This window comes from Carassius carassius, chromosome 12 (genome assembly GCF_963082965.1).
Source record: "Carassius carassius chromosome 12, fCarCar2.1, whole genome shotgun sequence".
Lineage (NCBI taxonomy): Eukaryota > Metazoa > Chordata > Actinopteri > Cypriniformes > Cyprinidae > Carassius > Carassius carassius.
In genome coordinates this window covers 24732161-24740853 of record NC_081766.1, presented here as the reverse complement: position 1 = coordinate 24740853, position 8693 = coordinate 24732161, and the positions used below count along the sequence as shown (strand labels likewise).

Genomic DNA, 8693 nt, shown 5'->3' with positions numbered 1-8693 from the left:
CTTGGTGGCCATTGAATACACTGTCAAATAAAAACTCCTCCAACTCTTGCCTCAGACCCGTTTCTCTTTAGTCTGGACCATGTGAGTGAAGAATGTTTTCAGTAACAGCTTTCCTTCTACTGCAGTCTTTCTGTACAAGTAGAACATAATACAAGCAGTTATAACAAAACAGTAATGTATTGAAAACTCGTAGTACATATGAAGACTTCAGATGCAAAGGCCTCTAAGATCTGTCTGAAATTTTCTTCTAAAATTCTTGTTAGAAAGGACATTTCAGATATAACTTAAAGGCTTTAGCATCCGAAGTCTTCATATACAACATGCCTCGTTCTTAATTTCTCCATCAACTGACTTCATCCTCCTTCAAAAAAAAAAAAAATCAAAAACTATAAGTCCATAAGAAAAATAGTTTTGGTGAATACAGGTGCAGCTGTCAGTACTCACCATGTTCTGTCATTGTCTGCCCAAATTCCAGAAATGATGATTTGTTCATTCTAGGACTTACAAAAATAATTATAATTACTGACTTGAATAGAGATCAACATCAAATGCTGTACTACTGCATTGCTTGAATAAAGACATACCAATGGGAATGAGCACCTTTTTAGTCTTTTCTGTTTGGGCACAATAGAGCCATGTTCATTCCTCATCCACAACAGGACTGATGTTCTTTGTGTTTTTGCTCTTCAGCTGTAAAACAAAAATATGTCTATTTACCCCATGTTTAATTACTATTGCTGGTTAAACATATGAATTAAGACATATATAATTAAGTTAATTCACCAAAAGATTCAGGTTAGAGGATTAAATGAATATTGATTACAATTTTCTACAAACCTTACTTGGAGAGGGCTGATCATGACAGGAACTTGCTGAGCCTCACTAGTAGACGTTCAGTTGACAAAAGTGAAAAAGGCCATCATGCAACCATCTGCTCTGTTTCTACCTTACAACAGAGCGAGAAAGAGAGAGTAAAGGACTAAGATGAAGAGATACAGGCAGAGAAAGGCAGAATCGTGTGTTTGAGTTTAACAAAATGAAAGGAAAGAAAGCTGTATCTTCAAGCTATATTATTCTGAATTATTTTCTACATGATTACATGCTAGCAGGATTGTTGTAAGCAGTTTAAATACCTCTTCACACCAAGGATGAGTCCATACTGCAACTATTTAACATTAAATGACACAGAGGAACAACATAATTTGTATCAGTTTTCATTTTCATGTAACATTTAATGAATCAGGGGAACAACATCATTGGAATATATTTTCCAGCTGATGAACAATAAAAACAGCTAATCAGAATGCACCTGCGTTTAACAGAGGTGGGTAGTAACGAGTTACATTTACTTCGTTACATTTACTTGAGTAATTTTTTGGGGTAACTAATACTTTTCGGAGTATATTTAAAGATGGGTACTTTATACTCTTACTTGAGTAAATTTTTTGGGAAAAATCTGTACTTTTACTTCGTTACTGTGGTCGACGCTCCTCTCGTTACTTTATCTTAATGCAGCATATATGTTATAAATGCTTCAGTTTATTCCAAACGCGCCGTCTACTTTTCTCTGGGCAATGAGCGATGCCCATTCGCAAATGATTCATTCTTTTGAGTCAATTCTGTTCAAAGGCTTGATCAAACCAATTGGCAAACGAGTGAATTGGTTCATGAATCAGTTTGAATGAGTCGTTCAGTTCCCTGTCGCACGCGCTGAGCGTCTGAAGTGGTTCACTCGGAGTTGTAACGTTTAACATCAGCAGCGTTGAAAACGTGGCTGGAACTGCACTGAATTGAAAGCAAATCTGCAAAGGCTATTATTTGCTAGCGATGGAGATCCTTATTAGATGAACACCACGTGTGCTGTCTACTGTTCAACAGGTAATAACTTGGGCTACATTCGATCAACAGTACACGATACCACTGTGACATTAGTTTGTTGTACGTGTGTGGCTTATAACAGAGGGGAGTTGAATGCAGCTTCCAAAAGACAAAAAATAGCCGATTAAGATTTTATTAATTTTAATACAGTCACACCGGTGCGAGTACGTTCAGCAAGTCCAGCTGCTAAATTCAGATCTGTGATTGCTTGCTGGCGCTGAGCCAGAGATAGATGCGTTTTTACAGCACTGCGCATTATAACCAATCACACATGATTCTTTTGAGCGTATTAAAGCATTGGCCAATCAGAGGTGTTCCGATGAGTCATCGCTAAAATGCCGGTGCTTCCTTCACTCGCTCACTGACTGAATACCTCTTTCTGGCGAATTCTCTCGTCAGAAACAACAAAGTGCAGATGTGTGTACGAATCTTTAATTAAGATATTGATTTCACAGTGTTAACAGTTTCAGTGATTTTAATGGGAGTTTCTGAGAGTGATTGAAATCTAGACTGTCAGTGAAAATGATCTTTAATAATGTAAATGTTATTTGCTCTCTTTCTGAACAATGAAAGATTAGTAGCAATATTTATATCACATTAACTTTCAATGTTAAATTCACATTTAATATAAAGTCAGTCGTATTAAAAATATGTTATGGCATGACACCTAAATCTGTTACTTAAGTAAACAGACAGGGTTTTATAATAAATTACATAAATTGGAGAAAAGGCTGATGAAATATATACATTTATACACGCACACATACATTACATACATTTTATCTATATATCTAAATAAAAATAGGCTCAGTATATGACCCAAAGTAACTAGTAACTAACTACTTGAGTAGATTTTTTATCCGATACTCTTTTACTCTTACTCAAGTAACTATTCAAGATAGGGTTGTGCACGGATAGTCGAACATTTGAATATTCGTTCTGCTCTAATTATTCGATAAATAAAAATGATATTTGAATTTCGTAAAGAAAAAAGAAAAAAAAAGTTCACAATAAAACCTAATTTGGTCACTTTCTGTGATTCTCCACGGCATATTTGAAGGTGTATGCAAGCAAAAAATAATTAATGAATGATTAAGGGGCCATTCACATATCGCGCCTAATAAGGCGTGGAAAAGGCTATGCGCGCCGCTTTCTCCTTCTTTCCAAAGCTCTCGGGCAGAAGCGTATGGCAAGCCAAAAGGGTCAGAATTACGCTATAGATGAATCGCGTTTACATTCAAAACGCCGTTTTTTACGCCGTTTAAAACGGTATCAGAGCCGTCAAATACGCTGTCCTGATGGCAAACGCCGTTAAAAACGCGCGTTAACCGTAAAAAACGCCGTATTTAACGGCGTTTTAGTGTTTGTAAAAAGCGCTGCTTTTGCGCCGTTTGGCCTGCCACAGGACGCCGTAAAAAACGCCGTTCTGATTGCACAAAAGCGCGCGCGTTATTTACGGCGTTTTGCTAAAAGTATAATGAGCCGCGCCCACTGATTTCTGTAACCAATAAGTTTGAACTGTTCTCGTCCAATCAATGATGACATGACTAAGACCAGACTAGTTTATCTCCGAGTTCGATTCGGTTGATTGACATCAAAGTGACCAGGAGGAATTTTATTTTGCGTTGTTAACAGAAGCTGAACAATTGTACTCGACAGCTGACAGAAGATTCTGGTGTATTACAGTCAACTTTAGTGAGGTAAGATTGCTTTGTTTCAGGTTATGTAAAACATGGGCGCTGTCCTGCGACCTTTTTGCTCTAACCCCAATTAAACACACCTGATTCAGATAATCAAGCCCTCAACAGCATCCGGGAAACTTCCAGGAAGGTTTATTGCAAGTTGAGCTAAACTCTGCTGGATAGTGACTTTCTAGGACTGAGTTTACACACCCTTGTTTCTGAAACTTAGATTTGTGTGCTTTCTTTAGCCCATTAAGTTGAATGTTCTTATTCTATTCTAAATTATTATATTGATGAACCTTTTTGCATCCTGAAAATTCAGTACATAAAAGTGGCTTCTTTTTTTAAAGGCTAGAAACAATGCAAAGAAGCATTGCATGGGTGAGAAGGAGGCTGATCACTTCACCAGAAGCAGACAAGTTACTTGATGATCTCAATGAATCTATAGCAGAGGTACAAGACCATAGGCAGCATGGACAACAAGGTAAGTCATTTCTAAACTATATCTGTAATATCTTGAACTTTAAAATTCTGGCTTTCTAGTGTCTACCTTTTTTGTCTTTTCTAAAATCTCTCTCTGTCTTCTATACTACATTCTAACTATCCATCTATAATTTCTAATGTCAATTTATCTATTTGCTAAACTGTCTGTTTATCTGTTGTTTCTAAATTATTCCTTTTATCATTTCTAAATTATCGTCTATCTTTTCTAAACCATCATCTGTATTTCTTAATTGGCCACTTTTCTAAAATATCCATCTATCACTTCTATCTATTATTAAATCATCCAAATAGTTATTGTAGAAAACTATTTTCTAAACTATCCATCTATCATTTCTAAACTCTTCTGAAATGTCTTTTCTGTCTAAACCCTCTAGCTATAGCTTTCAAACTGTCTGTCTAGCAAGTTCTAAGTATTAATGAGCCCATATTAATTTATCTTAACTTTTAGAGAAGATTAAAAAAAGATAGTGAGTGCAATTTATTACATTAGCCATTCTGATGAGATAGTCTCATCACTTTAAACTTCAAACGATGCGAAGTAAGATTTGGTTTTAAAATTAGCTTTTTATTACTTGTAATGCATGAAAAGTGCACTTAGTTAATGGTTTAAAATTATTTTTGAGAAGCAATAATACTTTTGTATGCGTGTTTGTTCCAGGAGGTTCAATTTAAGTCCCTCTCTGATGTATTCTGAAATAACTGATGTTGACCTCGATGTGATTACCGACGTTGTGGATGGAAATGACAAGCTGGGATCGGAGGCTGTCAGGGTGCAGTTACGGGCAGATGGAATTCGTGTACAAAGACAAGAGTACGGAGGAGCTTGGTTCGAATTAACCCAAGGGTAGCGCCACAACGGGCCATGTCACAAAGACCACACAGAAGGCTGTACAGTGTTACTGGTCCAAACTCCCTGTGGCACCTAGATGGCAACCACAAATTGATAAAGTAGATATCCGTTTCCTCTGCATTGCAAACTAGACAAAAAAAGACAAATATGGAAAAAAAGTCAAGGTACCAGCACAATAACACTCTCAGTAAGATTTCATCTAATTATCATTAAAGATAAAACCCCAGAAAATATTTGTAATATTGCACACCCATAGTTTTTATCCATTCAAAGAGATTAACTAAACAAGATTTGTGTATGATGAACCTGTCATAGTTTGTCCCTGGCAAAAAGAAACATCAACTTCATAATTCTGCCCTTTCTAAGGCTAAAGAAAAGTATTGTAGTGGCAGTGTTTTGTGAGTATGGTGTAAACTAAAGAGTTTCTGGAAAAACTCATGCTTTGATTTTGGCTGGTTTTGCAGCAAAAGACAATCAGATGTTAAAGGGATGGTTGACTGAAATGAAATTAGTCACATGTACTCATTCTTAACTTATTTAACATTTGTATGAGTTTTTCTTTGAACACAAGAATGAATTAAAAAATGCAGGTAGCTTTCATGGTATCCAAAAAAAAAAAAATACTGTGAACTTTTTGAAAGTAAGGCAATTCAATAACTTGCCGCTTGTCTTTTAATGTCATTTATTTATTTTTCTCATGTTTTAGATGGAGAATTGTCATTCACGGTGGTATAGATGGCTACAGTCGTCTTACAGTTTTTCTTTGTGCCTCGAACAACAACAACCGCAGCAGCACAGTAATGAATAGCTTTTTGAATGCTGTGGCCAGGTATGGAGTCAGTGGAGACCAGGACAACTAGAGCCCCAGATACAGATCCCCTGTAAAGACCTTGTCTCAGACGACCACCAGGACAAGACCATAGGAAACAGATGATTCTTCTGCACAATCTGACTTTGCTGCTGTCTGGAATTGAACTACTGGTTTTGTCTGGTCAGAGGAGAACTGACCCCCCAACTGAGCCTGGTTTCTCCCAAGGTTTTTTTCTCCATTCTGTCACCGATGGAGTTTCGGTTCCTTGCCGCTGTCGCCTCTGGCTTGCTTAGTTGGGGACACTTCATCTACAGCGATCTCGTTGACTTGATTGCAAATAAATGCACAGACACCATTTAACCGAACAGAGATGACATCACTGAATTCAATGAAGAACTGCCTTTAGCTATCATTTTGCATTATTGACACACTGCTTTCCTAATGAATGTTGTTCAGTTGCTTTGACACAATCTTTTTTTGTTTTTTTTTGTTTAAAGCACTATATAAATAAAGGTGACTTGACTTTGAGTGCCTTCTAGGGTCCGAACAGATCATGGAGGAGTAAACCGTGATGTCTGTGTGATTAATGAACCTTTTCAGGGGCTCACAGAGAGGCAGGTAATAGGAGGCAGGAGCGTTCACAACCAAAAATTGAGAGGCTCTGGGGTGACGTGGCGGGGATTGACTGTTTATTATCTCTTCCACTTCCTGGAGGCTGAAGGTATCTTGGACCTAGATAATGAAATGCATCTCTGGGCTCTTCACCTTGTCTATGTGCTGAGGATCAACAGGCGTTTACAGTGGAATAACCATGGGCTGAGAACGGAACAACACCAGACACCCATGCAGATTTTTGATCTGGGCTGCCTGGAACAAAAAGGACAGTGGATCACTGCAATAGAAGAGATCTTTGGCAGAACAGCTGGGCCAGCAAATGAAACCATTCTTCAGGTACCGGCAGCAGAATCAAGCTCGCAGGAGTCACCTTCAAGATCCATGGCTGAAGTGACTGCAAGCTAGGCACTGAACCCCCAGTTGCTTCTCAGGCGCTGGGTATATATAGCTGCTCTGTGTGTGTTCATGGTGTTTTCACTTCTCACTGCTGTGTGTAAAATAAAAGCATCTGCTAAATTAATGAATACAATGTAAGTGTCTGTGCACTTGGATAGGACAAATGCAGACCACCAATTCGGAGTATGGGTTACCATACTTCGCAAATGTAATGACTTTCATAAAGCAACAAATACTTTTTGTGCACAAAAACAGACTTTTTCAATCTAGTGAAGGATCATCTCAGAACCGTGATTCAAGAAGCTTCGATTCTTAATGATATTTGTTTCGAATTACTCCCGAATTGAATCTAAAATATTTTAATTTTTGTTTTGAGGTCTAACTAAGATCTTAAAGGTTTTGGAAATCATGAGGGTGAGTAATGACAAATTAGATTTTTGGGTGAACTAACCCTTTAAGATGGTGTGGCATTTTAAAGTAACATCACAAATAGCAAGGTCACATTTCGAACTTGAAAATAAGTTTAAAGTTCCCACATTGTGATATTGTTGTGCATCACCAGAAAATCTTTACTGGAACTGTCCCTTTTTTTTTAATGTTCCATAAGAACATCCATTTTATATAAAATACTAAAGGTATACATAAGCGAATAAAGCCAACATTCCTCAACATCTGTAGTTCTTGTGTTCCTTGGTGCAGGGGCTGGGTAGGTGTATTTAAACACTTCCATTTCATCTGTTAAACACAAAAATATGAACCGTAATATTTTACTTTTATATATAGTTTGTACTAAAATGAAAATTCCTTAGTGTAATTAAAGTAAAAAATATAAAAAAAGCTTTTTTTTTATTATTATTATTTGGCAGATGCTGTGATAACCAACTTCCCAGCAGCAGCGTTGGACTTGAGGAATGCAGTTGGGAAGCATTCGGTGTGGGCTGGGTGTGGGGACGGCAGAGAGTTTGTGCATACAAGTGTGGGCTGGGTGTGGGGACGGTGGGGAGGGTGTAGGTTCAGTGTGGGCTGGGTGTGGGCACAGTGGGGAGATTGTGCATACAAGTGTGGGCTGGGTGTGGGGACGGTGGGGACAGCGTGTATACAGTGTGGGCTGGGTGTGTAAATATATAAATATAAATACACATATACATACATACATACAAGGCTTTTTGTGGGCAAGCCCAATGGGTATTCAGTATTCGGGAAATCCAGCCCAGATCCACTGCGGGACAAATAACCCGATATAACCCAACCCATCTGCTACCAAATTACGATGTAACCAAGAGCTCAATTTACGTTGGACAGCATAAGAGGTTCAAAGTTAAGTTTTAATCGTATTTCCTGATCTTGTCTAAAATAGGCCTATTTAACTTCGGACTTGAATGGAATGTCACAAATACTAAATAATTAGCCCACTTCACATTTGTGAATAGTATTTAGACTAGGCCTATGCTTTATTTCTTTCACATGCGTGTGCAGCATTAGTCCCATTTTAGTCTGATATATAGCTTAATTTTCGTTTTTCCATTCTTCAGACAGAACGAAATAATAATAATAATAATAATGATAATACTACAATCAAATTATCATTTATCTTTATTTCTTTTTGTTTGTATTTAGATTTGTCGTTAAATCAAACTTGAGTCACTCAAATAAAGAAACATTTCTAGCCCAGAGTCGGTATTGTGAAAAATATTACAATACATTTAAAATAGTGTATTCTTATAATTTCAGCAGAGTGCAGATGCTCTTTTATGTCAGGACCGCGGCGACAGCAGCATTAGCTTGCTCACATTATGGTAAAGTGGGACACGATTCAGGTAAAGATACCAATCTATAGTCAATAATATATCATAATCAGACTAAAATGGACCTGAAGCTGCCCACGCATGTAAAATAATTATTAATGCATAGTCTAAGTTTATTTGTTTTTACCCACGAAAAAAACCTAGCTTAATTT

The 8693-nt window shown here is 37.4% G+C and overlaps 1 long non-coding RNA gene across 1 annotated transcript in view; it reads right to left on the bottom strand.

The window, feature by feature from the left end:
• Positions 1-444: 444 nt before the first annotated feature.
• Positions 445-8693, bottom strand: part of LOC132155123 (uncharacterized) — a 771383-nt gene continuing 763134 nt past the window's right edge. The window contains exons 2-4 of the long non-coding RNA XR_009437223.1: positions 838-942; positions 601-690; positions 445-500 (exon numbers count right to left, since the gene is read on the bottom strand). This is a non-coding gene — a long non-coding RNA (uncharacterized LOC132155123). The remainder of the gene's footprint in view (positions 501-600; positions 691-837; positions 943-8693) is intronic.